Here is a 24050-nt window from a genome sequence, read left to right as displayed (position 1 = left end):
TTAAAATCACAGTGTATCTGCCTGGCTCTGAAGAGCCCACTGAGTCAGCCCTTAACACCAGTGTGCTGAAATTGTCAAAACGTGTTTTTCAGCAGAAATAAACACGTTTTGGCAACTTTGGTCACCACCATGTAACTTATAGGGCAAGAACAGCACAGTTTTCAAAACGTGTTTTTCAACCCGAAATAAACGCGTTTTCTCAGCCCTTAGAATCGCAGTGTATCTGCCTGGCTCAGAAGAGCCCACTGAGTCAGCCCTTAACCCCAGTGTGCTGAAGTTGTCAAAACGTGTATTTCAGCAGAAATAAACACGTTTTGGCAACTTTGGTCACCACCATGTAACTTATAGGGCAGGAACAGCACAGTTTTCAAAACGTGTTTTTCAGCCCGAAATAAACGCGTTTTCTCAGCCCTTAGAATCGCAGTGTATCTGCCTGGCTCTGAAGAGCCCACTGTGTCAGCCCTTAACCCCAGTGTGCTGAAATTGTCAAAACGTGTTTTTCAGCAGAAATAAACACGTTTTGGCAACTTTGGTCACCACCATGTAACTTATAGGGCAAGAACAGCACAGTTTTCAAAACGTGTTTTTCAGCCCGAAATAAACGCGTTTTCTCAGCCCTTGGAATCGCAGTGTATCTGCCTGGCTCAGAAGAGCCCACTGAGTCAGCCCTTTACCCCAGTGTGCTGAAATTGTCAAAACGTGTTTTTCAGCAGAAATAAACACGTTTTGGCAACTTTGGTCACCACCATGTAACTTATAGGGCAAGAACAGCACAGTTTTCAAAATGTGTTTTTCAGCCCGAAATAAACGCGTTTTCTCAGCCCTTGGAATCGCAGTGTATCTGCCTGGCTCAGAAGAGCCCACTGAGTCAGCCCTTTACCCCAGTGTGCTGAAATTGTCAAAACGTGTTTTTCAGCAGAAATAAACACGTTTTGGCAACTTTGGTCACCAGTATGTAACTTATAGGGCAGGAACAGCACAGTTTTCAAAACGTGTTTTTCAGCCCGAAATAAACGCGTTTTCTCAGCCCTTAAAATCACAGTGTATCTGCCTGGCTCTGAAGAGCCCACTGAGTCAGAACTTAACACCAGTGTGCTGAAATTGTCAAAACGTGTTTTTCAGCAGAAATAAACACGTTCTGGCAACTTTGGTCACCACCATGTAACTTATAGGGCAAGAACAGCACAGTTTTCAAAACGTGTTTTTCAGCCCGAAATAAACGCGTTTTCTCAGCCCTTAGAATCGCAGTGTATCTGTCTGGCTCAGAAGAGCCCACTGAGTCAGCCCTTAACCCCAGTGTGCTGAAGTTGTCAAAACGTGTATTTCAGCAGAAATAAACACGTTTTGGCAACTTTGGTCACCACCATGTAACTTATAGGGCAGCAACAGCACAGTTTTCAAAACGTGTTTTTCAGCCCGAAATAAACGCGTTTTCTCAGCCCTTAGAATCGCAGTGTATCTGCCTGGCTCTGAAGAGCCCACTGTGTCAGCCCTTAACCCCAGTATGCTGAAATTGTCCAAACGTGTTTTTCAGCAGAAATAAACACGTTTTGGCAACTTTGGTCACCACCATGTAACTTATAGGGCAAGAACAGCACAGTTTTCAAAACGTGTTTTTCAGCTCGAAATAAACGCGTTTTCTCAGCCCTTGGAATCGCAGTGTATCTGCCTGGCTCAGAAGAGCCCACTGAGTCAGCCCTTTACCCCAGTGTGCTGAAATTTTCAAAACATGTTTTTCAGCAGAAATAAACATGTTTTGGCAACTTTGGTCACCACCATGTAACTTATAGGGCAGGAACAGCACAGTTTTCAAAACGTGTTTTTCAGCCCGAAATAAACGCGTTTTCTCAGCCCTTAGAATCGCAGTGTATCTGCCTGGCTCTGAAGAGCCCACTGTGTCAGCCCTTAACCCCAGTGTGCTGAAATTGTCAAAACGTGTTTTTCAGCAGAAATAAACACGTTTTGGCAACTTTGGTCACCACCATGTAACTTATAGGGCAAGAACAGCACAGTTTTCAAAACGTGTTTTTCAGCCCGAAATAAACGCGTTTTCTCAGCCCTTGGAATCGCAGTGTATCTGCTTGGCTCAGAAGAGCCCACTGAGTCAGCCCTTTACCCCAGTGTGCTGAAATTGTCAAAACGTGTTTTTCAGCAGAAATAAACACGTTTTGGCAACTTTGGTCACCAGCATGTAACTTATAGGGCAGGAACAGCACATTTTTAAAAACGTATTTTTCAGCCCGAAATAAACGCGTTTTCTCAGCCCTTAAAATCACAGTGTATCTGCCTGGCTCTGAAGAGCCCACTGAGTCAGCCCTTAACACCAGTGTGCTGAAATTGTCAAAACGTGTTTTTCAGCAGAAATAAACACGTTTTGGCAACTTTGGTCACCACCATGTAACTTATAGGGCAAGAACAGCACAGTTTTCAAAACGTGTTTTTCAGCCCGAAATAAACGCGTTTTCTCAGCCCTTAGAATCGCAGTGTATCTGCCTGTCTCAGAAGAGCCCACTGAGTCAGCCCTTAACCCCAGTGTGCTGAAGTTGTCAAAATGTGTATTACAGCAGAAATAAACACGTTTTGGCAACTTTGGTCACCACCATGTAACTTATAGGGCAGGAACAGCACAGTTTTCAAAACGTGTTTTTCAGCCCGAAATAAACGCGTTTTCTCAGCCCTTAGAATCGCAGTGTATCTGCCTGGCTCTGAAGAGCCCACTGTGTCAGCCCTTAACCCCAGTGTGCTGAAATTGTCAAAACGTGTTTTTCAGCAGAAATAAACACGTTTTGGCAACTTTGGTCACCACCATGTAACTTATAGGGCAAGAACAGCACAGTTTTCAAAACGTGTTTTTCAGCCCGAAATAAACGCGTTTTCTCAGCCCTTAGAATCGCAGTGTATCTGCCTGGCTCTGAAGAGCCCACTGAATCAGCCCTTAACCCCAGTGTGCTGAAATTGTCAAAACGTGTTTTTCAGCAGAAATAAACACGTTTTGGCAACTTTGGTCACCACCATGTAACTTATAGGGCAAGAACAGCACAGTTTTCAAAACGTGTTTTTCAGCCCGAAATAAACGCGTTTTCTCAGCCCTTAGAATCGCAGTGTATCTGTCTGGCTCAGAAGAGCCCACTGAGTCAGCCCTTAACCCAAGTGTGCTGAAGTTGTCAAAACGTGTATTTCAGCAGAAATAAACACGTTTTGGCAACTTTGGTCACCACCATGTAACTTATAGGGCAGCAACAGCACAGTTTTCAAAACGTGTTTTTCAGCCCGAAATAAACGCGTTTTCTCAGCCCTTAGAATCGCAGTGTATCTGCCTGGCTCTGAAGAGCCCACTGTGTCAGCCCTTAACCCCAGTGTGCTGAAATTGTCAAAACGTGTTTTTCAGCAGAAATAAACACGTTTTGGCAACTTTGGTCACCACCATGTAACTTATAGGGCAAGAACAGCACAGTTTTCAAAACGTGTTTTTCAGCCCGAAATAAACGCGTTTTCTCAGCCCTTGGAATCGCAGTGTATCTGCCTGGCTCAGAAGAGCCCACTGAGTCAGCCCTTTACCCCAGTGTGCTGAAATTTTCAAAACGTGTTTTTCAGCAGAAATAAACACGTTTTGGCAACTTTGGTCACCACCATGTAACTTATAGGGCAAGAACAGCACAGTTTTCAAAACGTGTTTTTCAGCCCGAAATAAACGCGTTTTCTCAGCCCTTAGATTCGCAGTGTATCTGCCTGGCTCAGAAGAGCCCACTGAGTCAGCCCTTAACCCCAGTGTGCTCAAATTGTCAAAACGTGTTTTTCAGTAGAAATAAACACGTTTTGGCAACTTTGGTCACCACTATGTAACTTATAGGGCAGGAACAGCACAGTTTTCAAAACGTGTTTTTCAGCCCGAAATAAACGCGTTTTCTCAGCCCTTAGAATCGCAGTGTATCTGCCTGGCTCTGAAGAGCCCACTGAGTCAGCCCTTAACCCCAGTGTGCTGAAATTGTCAAAACGTGTTTTTCAGCAGAAATAAACACGTTTTGGCAACTTTGGTCACCACCATGTAACTTATAGGGCAAGAACAGCACAGTTTTCAAAACGTGTTTTTCAGCCCGAAATAAACGCGTTTTCTCAGCCCTTAAAATCACAGTGTATCTGCCTGGCTCAGAAGAGCCCACTGAGTCAGCCCTTAACCCCAGTGTGCTGAAATTGTTAAAACGTGTTTTTCAGCAGAAATAAACACGTTTTGGCAACTTTGGTCACCACCATGTAACTTATAGGGCAAGAACAGCACTGTTTTCAAAACGTGTTTTTCAGCCCGAAATAAACGCGTTTTCTCAGCCCTTAGAATCGCAGTGTATCTGCCTGCCTCTGAAGAGCCCACTGTGTCAGCCCTTAACCCCAGTGTGCTGAAATTGTCAAAACGTGTTTTTCAGCAGAAATAAACACGTTTTGGCAACTTTGGTCACCACCATGTAACTTATAGGGCAAGAACAGCACAGTTTTCAAAACGTGTTTTTCAGCCCGAAATAAACGCGTTTTCTCAGCCCTTGGAATCGCAGTGTATCTGCCTGGCTCAGAAGAGCCCACTGAGTCAGCCCTTTACCCCAGTGTGCTGAAATTGTCAAAACGTGTTTTTCAGCAGAAATAAACACGTTTTGGCAACTTTGGTCACCAGTATGTAACTTATAGGGCAGGAACAGCACAGTTTTCAAAACGTGTTTTTCAGCCCGAAATAAACGCGTTTTCTCAGCCCTTAAAATCACAGTGTATCTGCCTGGCTCTGAAGAGCCCACTGAGTCAGCCCTTAACACCAGTGTGCTGAAATTGTCAAAACGTGTTTTTCAGCAGAAATAAACACGTTTTGGCAACTTTGGTCACCACCATGTAACTTATAGGGCAAGAACAGCACAGTTTTCAAAACGTGTTTTTCAGACCGAAATGAACGCGTTTTCTCAGCCCTTAAAATCACAGTGTATCTGCCTGGCTCAGAAGAGCCCACTGAGTCAGCCCTTAACCCCAGTGTGCTGAAATTGTTAAAACGTGTTTTTCAGCAGAAATAAACACGTTTTGGCAACTTTGGTCACCACCATGTAACTTATAGGGCAAGAACAGCACTGTTTTCAAAACGTGTTTTTCAGCCCGAAATAAACGCGTTTTCTCAGCCCTTAGAATCGCAGTGTATCTGCCTGGCTCAGAAGAGCCCACTGAGTCAGCCCTTAACCCCAGTGTGCTGAAGTTGTCAAAACGTGTATTTCAGCAGAAATAAACATGTTTTGGCAACTTTGGTCACCACCATGTAACTTATAGGGCAAGAAGAGCACAGTTTTCAAAACGTGTTTTTCAGCCCGAAATAAACGCGTTTTCTCAGCCCTTAGAATCGCAGTGTATCTGCCTGGCTCTGAAGAGCCCACTGAGTCAGCCCTTAACCCCAGTGTTCTGAAATTGTCAAAACGTGTTTTTCAGCAGAAATAAACACGTTTTGGCAACTTTGGTCACCACCATGTAACTTATAGGGCAAGAACAGCACAGTTTTCAAAACGTGTTTTTCAGCCCGAAATAAACGCGTTTTCTCAGCCCTTAGAATCGCAGTGTATCTGTCTGGCTCAGAAGAGCCCACTGAGTCAGCCCTTAACCCCAGTGTGCTGAAGTTGTCAAAACGTGTATTTCAGCAGAAATAAACACGTTTTGGCAACTTTGGTCACCACCATGTAACTTATAGGGCAGCAACAGCACAGTTTTCAAAACGTGTTTTTCAGCCCGAAATAAACGCGTTTTCTCAGCCCTTAGAATCGCAGTGTATCTGACTGGCTCTGAAGAGCCCACTGTGTCAGCCCTTAACCCCAGTGTGCTGAAATTGTCAAAACGTGTTTTTCAGCAGAAATAAACACGTTTTGGCAACGTTGGTCACCACCATGTAACTTATAGGGCAAGAACAGCACAGTTTTCAAAACGTGTTTTTCAGCCCGAAATAAACGCGTTTTCTCAGCCCTTGGAATCGCAGTGTATCTGCCTGGCTCAGAAGAGCCCACTGAGTCAGCCCTTTACCCCAGTGTGCTGAAATTTTCAAAACATGTTTTTCAGCAGAAATAAACATGTTTTGGCAACTTTGGTCACCACCATGTAACTTATAGGGCAGGAACAGCACAGTTTTCAAAACGTGTTTTTCAGCCCGAAATAAACGCGTTTTCTCAGCCCTTAGAATCACAGTGTATCTGCCTGGCTCTGAAGAGCCCACTGAGTCAGCCCTTAACCCCAGTGTGCTGAAATTGTCAAAACGTGTTTTTCAGCAGAAATAAACACGTTTTGGCAACTTTGGTCACCACCATGTAACTTATAGGGCAAGAACAGCACAGTTTTCAAAACGTGTTTTTCAGCCCGAAATAAACGCGTTTTCTCAGCCCTTAGAATCGCAGTGTATCTGTCTGGCTCAGAAGAGCCCACTGAGTCAGCCCTTAACCCCAGTGTGCTGAAGTTGTCAAAACGTGTATTTCAGCAGAAATAAACACGTTTTGGCAACTTTGGTCACCACCATGTAACTTATAGGGCAGCAACAGCACAGTTTACAAAACGTGTTTTTCAGCCCGAAATAAACGCGTTTTCTCAGCCCTTAGAATCGCAGTGTATCTGCCTGGCTCTGAAGAGCCCACTGTGTCAGCCCTTAACCCCAGTGTGCTGAAATTGTCAAAACGTGTTTTTCAGCAGAAATAAACATGTTTTGGCAACTTTGGTCACCACCATGTAACTTATAGGGCAAGAACAGCACAGTTTTCAAAACGTGTTTTTCAGCCCGAAATAAACGCGTTTTCTCAGCCCTTAGATTCGCAGTGTATCTGCCTGGCTCAGAAGAGCCCACTGAGTCAGCCCTTAACCCCAGTGTGCTCAAATTGTCAAAACGTGTTTTTCAGTAGAAATAAACACGTTTTGGCAACTTTGGTCACCACTATGTAACTTATAGGGCAGGAACAGCACAGTTTTCAAAACGTGTTTTTCAGCCCGAAATAAACGCGTTTTCTCAGCCCTTAGAATCGCAGTGTATCTGCCTGGCTCTGAAGAGCCCACTGAGTCAGCCCTTAACCCCAGTGTGCTGAAATTGTCAAAACGTGTTTTTCAGCAGAAATAAACACGTTTTGGCAACTTTGGTCACCACCATGTAACTTATAGGGCAAGAACAGCACAGTTTTCAAAACGTGTTTTTCAGCCCGAAATAAACGCGTTTTCTCAGCCCTTGGAATCGCAGTGTATCTGCCTGGCTCAGAAGAGCCCACTGAGTCAGCCCTTTACCCCAGTGTGCTGAAATTGTCAAAACGTGTTTTTCAGCAGAAATAAACACGTTTTGGCAACTTTGGTCACCACCATGTAACTTATAGGGCAAGAACAGCACAGTTTTCAAAATGTGTTTTTCAGCCCGAAATAAACGCGTTTTCTCAGCCCTTGGAATCGCAGTGTATCTGCCTGGCTCAGAAGAGCCCACTGAGTCAGCCCTTTACCCCAGTGTGCTGAAATTGTCAAAACGTGTTTTTCAGCAGAAATAAACACGTTTTGGCAACTTTGGTCACCAGTATGTAACTTATAGGGCAGGAACAGCACAGTTTTCAAAACGTGTTTTTCAGCCCGAAATAAACGCGTTTTCTCAGCCCTTAAAATCACAGTGTATCTGCCTGGCTCTGAAGAGCCCACTGAGTCAGAACTTAACACCAGTGTGCTGAAATTGTCAAAACGTGTTTTTCAGCAGAAATAAACACGTTCTGGCAACTTTGGTCACCACCATGTAACTTATAGGGCAAGAACAGCACAGTTTTCAAAACGTGTTTTTCAGCCCGAAATAAACGCGTTTTCTCAGCCCTTAGAATCGCAGTGTATCTGTCTGGCTCAGAAGAGCCCACTGAGTCAGCCCTTAACCCCAGTGTGCTGAAGTTGTCAAAACGTGTATTTCAGCAGAAATAAACACGTTTTGGCAACTTTGGTCACCACCATGTAACTTATAGGGCAGCAACAGCACAGTTTTCAAAACGTGTTTTTCAGCCCGAAATAAACGCGTTTTCTCAGCCCTTAGAATCGCAGTGTATCTGCCTGGCTCTGAAGAGCCCACTGTGTCAGCCCTTAACCCCAGTATGCTGAAATTGTCCAAACGTGTTTTTCAGCAGAAATAAACACGTTTTGGCAACTTTGGTCACCACCATGTAACTTATAGGGCAAGAACAGCACAGTTTTCAAAACGTGTTTTTCAGCTCGAAATAAACGCGTTTTCTCAGCCCTTGGAATCGCAGTGTATCTGCCTGGCTCAGAAGAGCCCACTGAGTCAGCCCTTTACCCCAGTGTGCTGAAATTTTCAAAACATGTTTTTCAGCAGAAATAAACATGTTTTGGCAACTTTGGTCACCACCATGTAACTTATAGGGCAGGAACAGCACAGTTTTCAAAACGTGTTTTTCAGCCCGAAATAAACGCGTTTTCTCAGCCCTTAGAATCGCAGTGTATCTGCCTGGCTCTGAAGAGCCCACTGTGTCAGCCCTTAACCCCAGTGTGCTGAAATTGTCAAAACGTGTTTTTCAGCAGAAATAAACACGTTTTGGCAACTTTGGTCACCACCATGTAACTTATAGGGCAAGAACAGCACAGTTTTCAAAACGTGTTTTTCAGCCCGAAATAAACGCGTTTTCTCAGCCCTTGGAATCGCAGTGTATCTGCTTGGCTCAGAAGAGCCCACTGAGTCAGCCCTTTACCCCAGTGTGCTGAAATTGTCAAAACGTGTTTTTCAGCAGAAATAAACACGTTTTGGCAACTTTGGTCACCAGCATGTAACTTATAGGGCAGGAACAGCACATTTTTAAAAACGTATTTTTCAGCCCGAAATAAACGCGTTTTCTCAGCCCTTAAAATCACAGTGTATCTGCCTGGCTCTGAAGAGCCCACTGAGTCAGCCCTTAACACCAGTGTGCTGAAATTGTCAAAACGTGTTTTTCAGCAGAAATAAACACGTTTTGGCAACTTTGGTCACCACCATGTAACTTATAGGGCAAGAACAGCACAGTTTTCAAAACGTGTTTTTCAGCCCGAAATAAACGCGTTTTCTCAGCCCTTAGAATCGCAGTGTATCTGCCTGTCTCAGAAGAGCCCACTGAGTCAGCCCTTAACCCCAGTGTGCTGAAGTTGTCAAAATGTGTATTACAGCAGAAATAAACACGTTTTGGCAACTTTGGTCACCACCATGTAACTTATAGGGCAGGAACAGCACAGTTTTCAAAACGTGTTTTTCAGCCCGAAATAAACGCGTTTTCTCAGCCCTTAGAATCGCAGTGTATCTGCCTGGCTCTGAAGAGCCCACTGTGTCAGCCCTTAACCCCAGTGTGCTGAAATTGTCAAAACGTGTTTTTCAGCAGAAATAAACACGTTTTGGCAACTTTGGTCACCACCATGTAACTTATAGGGCAAGAACAGCACAGTTTTCAAAACGTGTTTTTCAGCCCGAAATAAACGCGTTTTCTCAGCCCTTAGAATCGCAGTGTATCTGCCTGGCTCTGAAGAGCCCACTGAATCAGCCCTTAACCCCAGTGTGCTGAAATTGTCAAAACGTGTTTTTCAGCAGAAATAAACACGTTTTGGCAACTTTGGTCACCACCATGTAACTTATAGGGCAAGAACAGCACAGTTTTCAAAACGTGTTTTTCAGCCCGAAATAAACGCGTTTTCTCAGCCCTTAGAATCGCAGTGTATCTGTCTGGCTCAGAAGAGCCCACTGAGTCAGCCCTTAACCCAAGTGTGCTGAAGTTGTCAAAACGTGTATTTCAGCAGAAATAAACACGTTTTGGCAACTTTGGTCACCACCATGTAACTTATAGGGCAGCAACAGCACAGTTTTCAAAACGTGTTTTTCAGCCCGAAATAAACGCGTTTTCTCAGCCCTTAGAATCGCAGTGTATCTGCCTGGCTCTGAAGAGCCCACTGTGTCAGCCCTTAACCCCAGTGTGCTGAAATTGTCAAAACGTGTTTTTCAGCAGAAATAAACACGTTTTGGCAACTTTGGTCACCACCATGTAACTTATAGGGCAAGAACAGCACAGTTTTCAAAACGTGTTTTTCAGCCCGAAATAAACGCGTTTTCTCAGCCCTTGGAATCGCAGTGTATCTGCCTGGCTCAGAAGAGCCCACTGAGTCAGCCCTTTACCCCAGTGTGCTGAAATTTTCAAAACGTGTTTTTCAGCAGAAATAAACACGTTTTGGCAACTTTGGTCACCACCATGTAACTTATAGGGCAAGAACAGCACAGTTTTCAAAACGTGTTTTTCAGCCCGAAATAAACGCGTTTTCTCAGCCCTTAGATTCGCAGTGTATCTGCCTGGCTCAGAAGAGCCCACTGAGTCAGCCCTTAACCCCAGTGTGCTCAAATTGTCAAAACGTGTTTTTCAGTAGAAATAAACACGTTTTGGCAACTTTGGTCACCACTATGTAACTTATAGGGCAGGAACAGCACAGTTTTCAAAACGTGTTTTTCAGCCCGAAATAAACGCGTTTTCTCAGCCCTTAGAATCGCAGTGTATCTGCCTGGCTCTGAAGAGCCCACTGAGTCAGCCCTTAACCCCAGTGTGCTGAAATTGTCAAAACGTGTTTTTCAGCAGAAATAAACACGTTTTGGCAACTTTGGTCACCACCATGTAACTTATAGGGCAAGAACAGCACAGTTTTCAAAACGTGTTTTTCAGCCCGAAATAAACGCGTTTTCTCAGCCCTTAAAATCACAGTGTATCTGCCTGGCTCAGAAGAGCCCACTGAGTCAGCCCTTAACCCCAGTGTGCTGAAATTGTTAAAACGTGTTTTTCAGCAGAAATAAACACGTTTTGGCAACTTTGGTCACCACCATGTAACTTATAGGGCAAGAACAGCACTGTTTTCAAAACGTGTTTTTCAGCCCGAAATAAACGCGTTTTCTCAGCCCTTAGAATCGCAGTGTATCTGCCTGCCTCTGAAGAGCCCACTGTGTCAGCCCTTAACCCCAGTGTGCTGAAATTGTCAAAACGTGTTTTTCAGCAGAAATAAACACGTTTTGGCAACTTTGGTCACCACCATGTAACTTATAGGGCAAGAACAGCACAGTTTTCAAAACGTGTTTTTCAGCCCGAAATAAACGCGTTTTCTCAGCCCTTGGAATCGCAGTGTATCTGCCTGGCTCAGAAGAGCCCACTGAGTCAGCCCTTTACCCCAGTGTGCTGAAATTGTCAAAACGTGTTTTTCAGCAGAAATAAACACGTTTTGGCAACTTTGGTCACCAGTATGTAACTTATAGGGCAGGAACAGCACAGTTTTCAAAACGTGTTTTTCAGCCCGAAATAAACGCGTTTTCTCAGCCCTTAAAATCACAGTGTATCTGCCTGGCTCTGAAGAGCCCACTGAGTCAGCCCTTAACACCAGTGTGCTGAAATTGTCAAAACGTGTTTTTCAGCAGAAATAAACACGTTTTGGCAACTTTGGTCACCACCATGTAACTTATAGGGCAAGAACAGCACAGTTTTCAAAACGTGTTTTTCAGACCGAAATGAACGCGTTTTCTCAGCCCTTAAAATCACAGTGTATCTGCCTGGCTCAGAAGAGCCCACTGAGTCAGCCCTTAACCCCAGTGTGCTGAAATTGTTAAAACGTGTTTTTCAGCAGAAATAAACACGTTTTGGCAACTTTGGTCACCACCATGTAACTTATAGGGCAAGAACAGCACTGTTTTCAAAACGTGTTTTTCAGCCCGAAATAAACGCGTTTTCTCAGCCCTTAGAATCGCAGTGTATCTGCCTGGCTCAGAAGAGCCCACTGAGTCAGCCCTTAACCCCAGTGTGCTGAAGTTGTCAAAACGTGTATTTCAGCAGAAATAAACATGTTTTGGCAACTTTGGTCACCACCATGTAACTTATAGGGCAAGAAGAGCACAGTTTTCAAAACGTGTTTTTCAGCCCGAAATAAACGCGTTTTCTCAGCCCTTAGAATCGCAGTGTATCTGCCTGGCTCTGAAGAGCCCACTGAGTCAGCCCTTAACCCCAGTGTTCTGAAATTGTCAAAACGTGTTTTTCAGCAGAAATAAACACGTTTTGGCAACGTTGGTCACCACCATGTAACTTATAGGGCAAGAACAGCACAGTTTTCAAAACGTGTTTTTCAGCCCGAAATAAACGCGTTTTCTCAGCCCTTAGAATCGCAGTGTATCTGTCTGGCTCAGAAGAGCCCACTGAGTCAGCCCTTAACCCCAGTGTGCTGAAGTTGTCAAAACGTGTATTTCAGCAGAAATAAACACGTTTTGGCAACTTTGGTCACCACCATGTAACTTATAGGGCAGCAACAGCACAGTTTTCAAAACGTGTTTTTCAGCCCGAAATAAACGCGTTTTCTCAGCCCTTAGAATCGCAGTGTATCTGACTGGCTCTGAAGAGCCCACTGTGTCAGCCCTTAACCCCAGTGTGCTGAAATTGTCAAAACGTGTTTTTCAGCAGAAATAAACACGTTTTGGCAACGTTGGTCACCACCATGTAACTTATAGGGCAAGAACAGCACAGTTTTCAAAACGTGTTTTTCAGCCCGAAATAAACGCGTTTTCTCAGCCCTTGGAATCGCAGTGTATCTGCCTGGCTCAGAAGAGCCCACTGAGTCAGCCCTTTACCCCAGTGTGCTGAAATTTTCAAAACATGTTTTTCAGCAGAAATAAACATGTTTTGGCAACTTTGGTCACCACCATGTAACTTATAGGGCAGGAACAGCACAGTTTTCAAAACGTGTTTTTCAGCCCGAAATAAACGCGTTTTCTCAGCCCTTAGAATCGCAGTGTATCTGCCTGGCTCTGAAGAGCCCACTGAGTCAGCCCTTAACCCCAGTGTGCTGAAATTGTCAAAACGTGTTTTTCAGCAGAAATAAACACGTTTTGGCAACTTTGGTCACCACCATGTAACTTATAGGGCAAGAACAGCACAGTTTTCAAAACGTGTTTTTCAGCCCGAAATAAACGCGTTTTCTCAGCCCTTAGAATCGCAGTGTATCTGTCTGGCTCAGAAGAGCCCACTGAGTCAGCCCTTAACCCCAGTGTGCTGAAGTTGTCAAAACGTGTATTTCAGCAGAAATAAACACGTTTTGGCAACTTTGGTCACCACCATGTAACTTATAGGGCAGCAACAGCACAGTTTACAAAACGTGTTTTTCAGCCCGAAATAAACGCGTTTTCTCAGCCCTTAGAATCGCAGTGTATCTGCCTGGCTCTGAAGAGCCCACTGTGTCAGCCCTTAACCCCAGTGTGCTGAAATTGTCAAAACGTGTTTTTCAGCAGAAATAAACATGTTTTGGCAACTTTGGTCACCACCATGTAACTTATAGGGCAAGAACAGCACAGTTTTCAAAACGTGTTTTTCAGCCCGAAATAAACGCGTTTTCTCAGCCCTTAGATTCGCAGTGTATCTGCCTGGCTCAGAAGAGCCCACTGAGTCAGCCCTTAACCCCAGTGTGCTCAAATTGTCAAAACGTGTTTTTCAGTAGAAATAAACACGTTTTGGCAACTTTGGTCACCACTATGTAACTTATAGGGCAGGAACAGCACAGTTTTCAAAACGTGTTTTTCAGCCCGAAATAAACGCGTTTTCTCAGCCCTTAGAATCGCAGTGTATCTGCCTGGCTCTGAAGAGCCCACTGAGTCAGCCCTTAACCCCAGTGTGCTGAAATTGTCAAAACGTGTTTTTCAGCAGAAATAAACACGTTTTGGCAACTTTGGTCACCACCATGTAACTTATAGGGCAAGAACAGCACAGTTTTCAAAACGTGTTTTTCAGCCCGAAATAAACGCGTTTTCTCAGCCCTTGGAATCGCAGTGTATCTGCCTGGCTCAGAAGAGCCCACTGAGTCAGCCCTTAACCCCAGTGTGCTGAAATTGTTAAAACGTGTTTTTCAGCAGAAATAAACACGTTTTGGCAACTTTGGTCACCACCATGTAACTTATAGGGCAAGAACAGCAGAGTTTTCAAAACGTGTTTTTCAGCCCGAAATAAACGCGTTTTCTCAGCCCTTGGAATCGCAGTGTATCTGCCTGGCTCAGAAGAGCACACTGAGTCAGCCCTTAACCCCAGTGTGCTGAAATTGTCAAAACGTGTTTTTCAGCAGAAATGAACACGTTTTGGCAACTTTGGTCACCACCATGTAACTTATAGGGCAGGAACAGCACAGTTTTCAAAACGTGTTTTTCAGCCCTTAGATTCGCAGTGTATCTGCCTGGCTCAGAAGAGCCCACTGAGTCAGCCCTTAACCCCAGTGTGCTGAAATTGTCAAAACGTGTTTTTCAGCAGAAATAAACACGTTTTGGCAACTTTGGTCACCACCATGTAACTTATAGGGCAAGTACAGCACAGTTTTCAAAACGTGTTTTTCAGCCCGAAATAAACGCGTTTTCTCAGCCCTTGGAATCGCAGTGTATCTGCCTGGCTCAGAAGAGCCCACTGAGTCAGCCCTTTACCCCAGTGTGCTGAAATTGTCAAAACGTGTTTTTCAGCAGAAATAAACACGTTTTGGCAACTTTGGTCACCACCATGTAACTTATAGGGCAAGAACAGCAGAGTTTTCAAAACGTGTTTTTCAGCCCGAAATAAACGCGTTTTCTCAGCCCTTAGAATCGCAGTGTATCTGTCTGGCTCAGAAGAGCCCACTGAGTCAGCCCTTAACCCCAGTGTGCTGAAGTTGTCAAAACGTGTATTTCAGCAGAAATAAACACGTTTTGGCAACTTTGGTCACCACCATGTAACTTATAGGGCAGCAACAGCACAGTTTACAAAACGTGTTTTTCAGCCCGAAATAAACGCGTTTTCTCAGCCCTTAGAATCGCAGTGTATCTGCCTGGCTCTGAAGAGCCCACTGTGTCAGCCCTTAACCCCAGTGTGCTGAAATTGTCAAAACGTGTTTTTCAGCAGAAATAAACATGTTTTGGCAACTTTGGTCACCACCATGTAACTTATAGGGCAAGAACAGCACAGTTTTCAAAACGTGTTTTTCAGCCCGAAATAAACGCGTTTTCTCAGCCCTTAGATTCGCAGTGTATCTGCCTGGCTCAGAAGAGCCCACTGAGTCAGCCCTTAACCCCAGTGTGCTCAAATTGTCAAAACGTGTTTTTCAGTAGAAATAAACACGTTTTGGCAACTTTGGTCACCACTATGTAACTTATAGGGCAGGAACAGCACAGTTTTCAAAACGTGTTTTTCAGCCCGAAATAAACGCGTTTTCTCAGCCCTTAGAATCGCAGTGTATCTGCCTGGCTCTGAAGAGCCCACTGAGTCAGCCCTTAACCCCAGTGTGCTGAAATTGTCAAAACGTGTTTTTCAGCAGAAATAAACACGTTTTGGCAACTTTGGTCACCACCATGTAACTTATAGGGCAAGAACAGCACAGTTTTCAAAACGTGTTTTTCAGCCCGAAATAAACGCGTTTTCTCAGCCCTTGGAATCGCAGTGTATCTGCCTGGCTCAGAAGAGCCCACTGAGTCAGCCCTTTACCCCAGTGTGCTGAAATTGTCAAAACGTGTTTTTCAGCAGAAATAAACACGTTTTGGCAACTTTGGTCACCACCATGTAACTTATAGGGCAAGAACAGCACAGTTTTCAAAATGTGTTTTTCAGCCCGAAATAAACGCGTTTTCTCAGCCCTTGGAATCGCAGTGTATCTGCCTGGCTCAGAAGAGCCCACTGAGTCAGCCCTTTACCCCAGTGTGCTGAAATTGTCAAAACGTGTTTTTCAGCAGAAATAAACACGTTTTGGCAACTTTGGTCACCAGTATGTAACTTATAGGGCAGGAACAGCACAGTTTTCAAAACGTGTTTTTCAGCCCGAAATAAACGCGTTTTCTCAGCCCTTAAAATCACAGTGTATCTGCCTGGCTCTGAAGAGCCCACTGAGTCAGAACTTAACACCAGTGTGCTGAAATTGTCAAAACGTGTTTTTCAGCAGAAATAAACACGTTCTGGCAACTTTGGTCACCACCATGTAACTTATAGGGCAAGAACAGCACAGTTTTCAAAACGTGTTTTTCAGCCCGAAATAAACGCGTTTTCTCAGCCCTTAGAATCGCAGTGTATCTGTCTGGCTCAGAAGAGCCCACTGAGTCAGCCCTTAACCCCAGTGTGCTGAAGTTGTCAAAACGTGTATTTCAGCAGAAATAAACACGTTTTGGCAACTTTGGTCACCACCATGTAACTTATAGGGCAGCAACAGCACAGTTTTCAAAACGTGTTTTTCAGCCCGAAATAAACGCGTTTTCTCAGCCCTTAGAATCGCAGTGTATCTGCCTGGCTCTGAAGAGCCCACTGTGTCAGCCCTTAACCCCAGTATGCTGAAATTGTCCAAACGTGTTTTTCAGCAGAAATAAACACGTTTTGGCAACTTTGGTCACCACCATGTAACTTATAGGGCAAGAACAGCACAGTTTTCAAAACGTGTTTTTCAGCTCGAAATAAACGCGTTTTCTCAGCCCTTGGAATCGCAGTGTATCTGCCTGGCTCAGAAGAGCCCACTGAGTCAGCCCTTTACCCCAGTGTGCTGAAATTTTCAAAACATGTTTTTCAGCAGAAATAAACATGTTTTGGCAACTTTGGTCACCACCATGTAACTTATAGGGCAGGAACAGCACAGTTTTCAAAACGTGTTTTTCAGCCCGAAATAAACGCGTTTTCTCAGCCCTTAGAATCGCAGTGTATCTGCCTGGCTCTGAAGAGCCCACTGTGTCAGCCCTTAACCCCAGTGTGCTGAAATTGTCAAAACGTGTTTTTCAGCAGAAATAAACACGTTTTGGCAACTTTGGTCACCACCATGTAACTTATAGGGCAAGAACAGCACAGTTTTCAAAACGTGTTTTTCAGCCCGAAATAAACGCGTTTTCTCAGCCCTTGGAATCGCAGTGTATCTGCTTGGCTCAGAAGAGCCCACTGAGTCAGCCCTTTACCCCAGTGTGCTGAAATTGTCAAAACGTGTTTTTCAGCAGAAATAAACACGTTTTGGCAACTTTGGTCACCAGCATGTAACTTATAGGGCAGGAACAGCACATTTTTAAAAACGTATTTTTCAGCCCGAAATAAACGCGTTTTCTCAGCCCTTAAAATCACAGTGTATCTGCCTGGCTCTGAAGAGCCCACTGAGTCAGCCCTTAACACCAGTGTGCTGAAATTGTCAAAACGTGTTTTTCAGCAGAAATAAACACGTTTTGGCAACTTTGGTCACCACCATGTAACTTATAGGGCAAGAACAGCACAGTTTTCAAAACGTGTTTTTCAGCCCGAAATAAACGCGTTTTCTCAGCCCTTAGAATCGCAGTGTATCTGCCTGTCTCAGAAGAGCCCACTGAGTCAGCCCTTAACCCCAGTGTGCTGAAGTTGTCAAAATGTGTATTACAGCAGAAATAAACACGTTTTGGCAACTTTGGTCACCACCATGTAACTTATAGGGCAGGAACAGCACAGTTTTCAAAACGTGTTTTTCAGCCCGAAATAAACGCGTTTTCTCAGCCCTTAGAATCGCAGTGTATCTGCCTGGCTCTGAAGAGCCCACTGTGTCAGCCCTTAACCCCAGTGTGCTGAAATTGTCAAAACGTGTTTTTCAGCAGAAATAAACACGTTTTGGCAACTTTGGTCACCACCATGTAACTTATAGGGCAAGAACAGCACAGTTTTCAAAACGTGTTTTTCAGCCCGAAATAAACGCGTTTTCTCAGCCCTTAGAATCGCAGTGTATCTGCCTGGCTCTGAAGAGCCCACTGAATCAGCCCTTAACCCCAGTGTGCTGAAATTGTCAAAACGTGTTTTTCAGCAGAAATAAACACGTTTTGGCAACTTTGGTCACCACCATGTAACTTATAGGGCAAGAACAGCACAGTTTTCAAAACGTGTTTTTCAGCCCGAAATAAACGCGTTTTCTCAGCCCTTAGAATCGCAGTGTATCTGTCTGGCTCAGAAGAGCCCACTGAGTCAGCCCTTAACCCAAGTGTGCTGAAGTTGTCAAAACGTGTATTTCAGCAGAAATAAACACGTTTTGGCAACTTTGGTCACCACCATGTAACTTATAGGGCAGCAACAGCACAGTTTTCAAAACGTGTTTTTCAGCCCGAAATAAACGCGTTTTCTCAGCCCTTAGAATCGCAGTGTATCTGCCTGGCTCTGAAGAGCCCACTGTGTCAGCCCTTAACCCCAGTGTGCTGAAATTGTCAAAACGTGTTTTTCAGCAGAAATAAACACGTTTTGGCAACTTTGGTCACCACCATGTAACTTATAGGGCAAGAACAGCACAGTTTTCAAAACGTGTTTTTCAGCCCGAAATAAACGCGTTTTCTCAGCCCTTGGAATCGCAGTGTATCTGCCTGGCTCAGAAGAGCCCACTGAGTCAGCCCTTTACCCCAGTGTGCTGAAATTTTCAAAACGTGTTTTTCAGCAGAAATAAACACGTTTTGGCAACTTTGGTCACCACCATGTAACTTATAGGGCAAGAACAGCACAGTTTTCAAAACGTGTTTTTCAGCCCGAAATAAACGCGTTTTCTCAGCCCTTAGATTCGCAGTGTATCTGCCTGGCTCAGAAGAGCCCACTGAGTCAGCCCTTAACCCCAGTGTGCTCAAATTGTCAAAACGTGTTTTTCAGTAGAAATAAACACGTTTTGGCAACTTTGGTCACCACTATGTAACTTATAGGGCAGGAACAGCACAGTTTTCAAAACGTGTTTTTCAGCCCGAAATAAACGCGTTTTCTCAGCCCTTAGAATCGCAGTGTATCTGCCTGGCTCTGAAGAGCCCACTGAGTCAGCCCTTAACCCCAGTGTGCTGAAATTGTCAAAACGTGTTTTTCAGCAGAAATAAACACGTTTTGGCAACTTTGGTCACCACCATGTAACTTATAGGGCAAGAACAGCACAGTTTTCAAAACGTGTTTTTCAGCCCGAAATAAACGCGTTTTCTCAGCCCTTGGAATCGCAGTGTATCTGCCTGGCTCAGAAGAGCCCACTGAGTCAGCCCTTAACCCCAGTGTGCTGAAATTGTTAAAACGTGTTTTTCAGCAGAAATAAACACGTTTTGGCAACTTTGGTCACCACCATGTAACTTATAGGGCAAGAACAGCACTGTTTTCAAAACGTGTTTTTCAGCCCGAAATAAACGCGTTTTCTCAGCCTTTAGAATCGCAGTGTATCTGCCTGGCTCAGAAGAGCCCACTGAGTCAGCCCTTTACCCCAGTGTGCTGAAATTGTCAAAACGTGTTTTTCAGCAGAAATAAACACGTTTTGGCAACTTTGGTCACCAGTATGTAACTTATAGGGCAGGAACAGCACAGTTTTCAAAACGTGTTTTTCAGCCCGAAATAAACGCGTTTTCTCAGCCCTTAAAATCACAGTGTATCTGCCTGGCTCAGAAGAGCCCACTGAGTCAGCCCTTTACCCCAGTGTGCTGAAATTGTCAAAACGTGTTTTTCAGCAGAAATAAACACGTTTTGGCAACTTTGGTCACCACCATGTAACTTATAGGGCAAGAACAGCAGAGTTTTCAAAACGTGTTTTTCAGCCCGAAATAAACGCGTTTTCTCAGCCCTTGGAATCGCAGTGTATCTGCCTGGCTCAGAAGAGCACACTGAGTCAGCCCTTAACCCCAGTGTGCTGAAATTGTCAAAACGTGTTTTTCAGCAGAAATGAACACGTTTTGGCAACTTTGGTCACCACCATGTAACTTATAGGGCAGGAACAGCACAGTTTTCAAAACGTGTTTTTCAGCCCTTAGATTCGCAGTGTATCTGCCTGGCTCAGAAGAGCCCACTGAGTCAGCCCTTAACCCCAGTGTGCTGAAATTGTCAAAACGTGTTTTTCAGCAGAAATAAACACGTTTTGGCAACTTTGGTCACCACCATGTAACTTATAGGGCAAGTACAGCACAGTTTTCAAAACGTGTTTTTCAGCCCGAAATAAACGCGTTTTCTCAGCCCTTGGAATCGCAGTGTATCTGCCTGGCTCAGAAGAGCCCACTGAGTCAGCCCTTTACCCCAGTGTGCTGAAATTGTCAAAACGTGTTTTTCAGCAGAAATAAACACGTTTTGGCAACTTTGGTCACCAGCATGTAACTTATAGGGCAAGTACAGCACAGTTTTCAAAACGTGTTTTTCAGCCCGAAATAAATGCGTTTTCTCAGCCCTTGGAATCGCAGTGTATCTGCCTGGCTCAGAAGAGCCCACTGAGTCAGCCCTTAACCCCAGTGTGCTGAAATTGTCAAAACGTGTTTTTCAGCAGAAATAAACACGTTTTGGCAACTTTGGTCTCCCCCATGTAAGTTATAGGGCAGGAACAGCACAGTTTTCAAAACGTGTTTTTCAGCCCGAAATAAACGCGTTTTCTCAGCCCTTAGATTCGCAGTGTATCTGCCTGGCTCAGAAGAGCCCACTGAGTCAGCCCTTAACCCCAGTGTGCTGAAGTTGTCAAAACGTGTATTTCAGCAGAAATAAACACGTTTTGGCAACTTTGGTCACCACCATGTAACTTATAGGGCAGGAACAGCACAGTTTTCAAAACGTGTTTTTCAGCCCGAAATAAACGCGTTTTCTCAGCCCTTAGAATCGCAGTGTATCTGCCTGGCTCAGAAGAGCCCACTGAGTCAGCCCTTAACCCCAGTGTGCTGAAATTGTTAAAACGTGTTTTTCAGCAGAAATAAACACGTTTTGGCAACTTTGGTCACCACCATGTATCTTATAGGGCAAGAACAGCACTGTTTTCAAAACGTGTTTTTCAGCCCGAAATAAACGCGTTTTCTCAGCCCTTAGAATCGCAGTGTATCTGCCTGGCTCAGAAGAGCCCACTGAGCCAGCCCTTAACCCCAGTGTGCTGAAATTGTCAAAACGTGTTTTTCAGCAGAAATAAACACGTTTTGGCAACTTTGGTCACCAGCATGTAACTTATAGGGCAGGAACAGCACATTTTTAAAAACGTATTTTTCAGCCCGAAATAAACGCGTTTTCTCAGCCCTTAAAATCACAGTGTATCTGCCTGGCTCTGAAGAGCCCACTGAGTCAGCCCTTAACACCAGTGTGCTGAAATTGTCAAAACGTGTTTTTCAGCAGAAATAAACACGTTTTGGCAACTTTGGTCACCACCATGTAACTTATAGGGCAAGAACAGCACAGTTTTCAAAACGTGTTTTTCAACCCGAAATAAACGCGTTTTCTCAGCCCTTAGAATCGCAGTGTATCTGCCTGGCTCAGAAGAGCCCACTGAGTCAGCCCTTAACCCCAGTGTGCTGAAGTTGTCAAAACGTGTATTTCAGCAGAAATAAACACGTTTTGGCAACTTTGGTCACCACCATGTAACTTATAGGGCAGGAACAGCACAGTTTTCAAAACGTGTTTTTCAGCCCGAAATAAACGCGTTTTCTCAGCCCTTAGAATCGCAGTGTATCTGCCTGGCTCTGAAGAGCCCACTGTGTCAGCCCTTAACCCCAGTGTGCTGAAATTGTCAAAACGTGTTTTTCAGCAGAAATAAACACGTTTTGGCAACTTTGGTCACCACCATGTAACTTATAGGGCAAGAACAGCACAGTTTTCAAAACGTGTTTTTCAGCCCGAAATAAACGCGTTTTCTCAGCCCTTGGAATCGCAGTGTATCTGCCTGGCTCAGAAGAGCCCAGTGAGTCAGCCCTTTACCCCAGTGTGCTGAAATTGTCAAAACGTGTTTTTCAGCAGAAATAAACACGTTTTGGCAACTTTGGTCACCAGCATGTAACTTATAGGGCAAGTACAGCACAGTTTTCAAAACGTGTTTTTCAGCCCGAAATAAATGCGTTTTCTCAGCCCTTGGAATCGCAGTGTATCTGCCTGGCTCAGAAGAGCCCACTGAGTCAGCCCTTAACCCCAGTGTGCTGAAATTGTCAAAACGTGTTTTTCAGCAGAAATAAACACGTTTTGGCAACTTTGGTCTCCCCCATGTAAGTTATAGGGCAGGAACAGCACAGTTTTCAAAACGTGTTTTTCAGCCCGAAATAAACGCGTTTTCTCAGCCCTTAGATTCGCAGTGTATCTGCCTGGCTCAGAAGAGCCCACTGAGTCAGCCCTTAACCCCAGTGTGCTGAAGTTGTCAAAACGTGTATTTCAGCAGAAATAAACACGTTTTGGCAACTTTGGTCACCACCATGTAACTTATAGGGCAGGAACAGCACAGTTTTCAAAACGTGTTTTTCAGCCCGAAATAAACGCGTTTTCTCAGCCCTTAGAATCGCAGTGTATCTGCCTGGCTCAGAAGAGCCCACTGAGTCAGCCCTTAACCCCAGTGTGCTGAAATTGTTAAAACGTGTTTTTCAGCAGAAATAAACACGTTTTGGCAACTTTGGTCACCACCATGTAACTTATAGGGCAAGAACAGCACTGTTTTCAAAACGTGTTTTTCAGCCCGAAATAAACGCGTTTTCTCAGCCCTTAGAATCGCAGTGTATCTGCCTGGCTCAGAAGAGCCCACTGAGCCAGCCCTTAACCCCAGTGTGCTGAAATTGTCAAAACGTGTTTTTCAGCAGAAATAAACACGTTTTGGCAACTTTGGTCACCAGCATGTAACTTATAGGGCAGGAACAGCACATTTTTAAAAACGTATTTTTCAGCCCGAAATAAACGCGTTTTCTCAGCCCTTAAAATCACAGTGTATCTGCCTGGCTCTGAAGAGCCCACTGAGTCAGCCCTTAACACCAGTGTGCTGAAATTGTCAAAACGTGTTTTTCAGCAGAAATAAACACGTTTTGGCAACTTTGGTCACCACCATGTAACTTATAGGGCAAGAACAGCACAGTTTTCAAAACGTGTTTTTCAACCCGAAATAAACGCGTTTTCTCAGCCCTTAGAATCGCAGTGTATCTGCCTGGCTCAGAAGAGCCCACTGAGTCAGCCCTTAACCCCAGTGTGCTGAAGTTGTCAAAACGTGTATTTCAGCAGAAATAAACACGTTTTGGCAACTTTGGTCACCACCATGTAACTTATAGGGCAGGAACAGCACAGTTTTCAAAACGTGTTTTTCAGCCCGAAATAAACGCGTTTTCTCAGCCCTTAGAATCGCAGTGTATCTGCCTGGCTCTGAAGAGCCCACTGTGTCAGCCCTTAACCCCAGTGTGCTGAAATTGTCAAAACGTGTTTTTCAGCAGAAATAAACACGTTTTGGCAACTTTGGTCACCACCATGTAACTTATAGGGCAAGAACAGCACAGTTTTCAAAACGTGTTTTTCAGCCCGAAATAAACGCGTTTTCTCAGCCCTTGGAATCGCAGTGTATCTGCCTGGCTCAGAAGAGCCCACTGAGTCAGCCCTTAACCCCAGTGTGCTGAAGTTGTCAAAACGTGTATTTCAGCAGAAATAAACACGTTTTGGCAACTTTGGTCACCACCATGTAACTTATAGGGCAGGAACAGCACAGTTTTCAAAACGTGTTTTTCAGCCCGAAATAAACGCGTTTTCTCAGCCCTTAGAATCGCAGTGTATCTGCCTGGCTCTGAAGAGCCCACTGTGTCAGCCCTTAACCCCAGTGTGCTGAAATTGTCAAAACGTGTTTTTCAGCAGAAATAAACACGTTTTGGCAACTTTGGTCACCACCATGTAACTTATAGGGCAGGAACAGCACAGTTTTCAAAACGTGTTTTTCAGCCCGAAATAAACGCGTTTTCTCAGCCCTTAGAATCGCAGTGTATCTGCCTGGCTCTGAAGAGCCCACTGTGTCAGCCCTTAACCCCAGTGTGCTGAAATTGTCAAAACGTGTTTTTCAGCAGAAATAAACACGTTTTGGCAACTTTGGTCACCACCATGTAACTTATAGGGCAAGAACAGCACAGTTTTCAAAACGTGTTTTTCAGCCCGAAATAAACGCGTTTTCTCAGCCCTTGGAATCGCAGTGTATCTGCCTGGCTCAGAAGAGCCCACTGAGTCAGCCCTTTACCCCAGTGTGCTGAAATTGTCAAAACGTGTTTTTCAGCAGAAATAAACACGTTTTGGCAACTTTGGTCACCACCATGTAACTTATAGGGCAAGAACAGCACAGTTTTCAAAACGTGTTTTTCAGCCCGAAATAAACGCGTTTTCTCA

Source organism: Atractosteus spatula, chromosome 28 (genome assembly GCF_055471065.1).
Source record: "Atractosteus spatula isolate fAtrSpa1 chromosome 28, fAtrSpa1.hap1, whole genome shotgun sequence".
In the NCBI taxonomy this organism is placed as follows: Eukaryota; Metazoa; Chordata; class Actinopteri; order Semionotiformes; family Lepisosteidae; genus Atractosteus; species Atractosteus spatula.
The sequence above is the reverse complement of the archived record's forward strand: the minus strand, read 5'-3'. Positions refer to the sequence as shown.